Here is a 514-nt window from a genome sequence, read left to right as displayed (position 1 = left end):
AGACAGACACGGACGAAACTCGCTTTTCTCTTCCCACAGCCATTTCTACTCAAGAATGAAGCTCTTCCAGGCCACCCCCCCCAGATCATGGAGTGTCCCCTGGGGAATAGGGGGCCCCGGCCAGGCCAGCTTGGCACCCCAACACCTTCCCTCTCCTGGGGAGGCTCTACCCGGCCTTCTGAGGTCTCCTTGGCAAGTGTGGGTGGCCCCCTGACCCCCACCCTGCGGGGCAATTGGTCCCTTGCTGGCGTGTCCGGGAGGGGCTTGTCCAGGAGGGGCTGCCTCAGGCCAGTTGGGGTCCGGGACAGCCTTCCCCTTCCAGCACCCCAACCCCCACACACATGGAGGGGCAATGTGCCTCACAGGGCACCTGGGGGGTGAGTCCTGGCCAGCAGGGGTGTCCCTGGGCCCTGTGACGCCCACTGGGGTGCCCGGTACGTGGGTGTGTGGGCTGGACCTGGGGTTATAGGAGGGATCACATGGTGTTGCTCCCCTCCCCACGGCCTGCCCTGTG

The sequence above is a fragment of the Myotis brandtii genome, unplaced genomic scaffold (assembly GCF_000412655.1).
Source record: "Myotis brandtii unplaced genomic scaffold, ASM41265v1 scaffold632, whole genome shotgun sequence".
Classification (NCBI taxonomy): domain Eukaryota; kingdom Metazoa; phylum Chordata; class Mammalia; order Chiroptera; family Vespertilionidae; genus Myotis; species Myotis brandtii.
Note: the sequence above shows the minus strand (reverse complement) of the source record.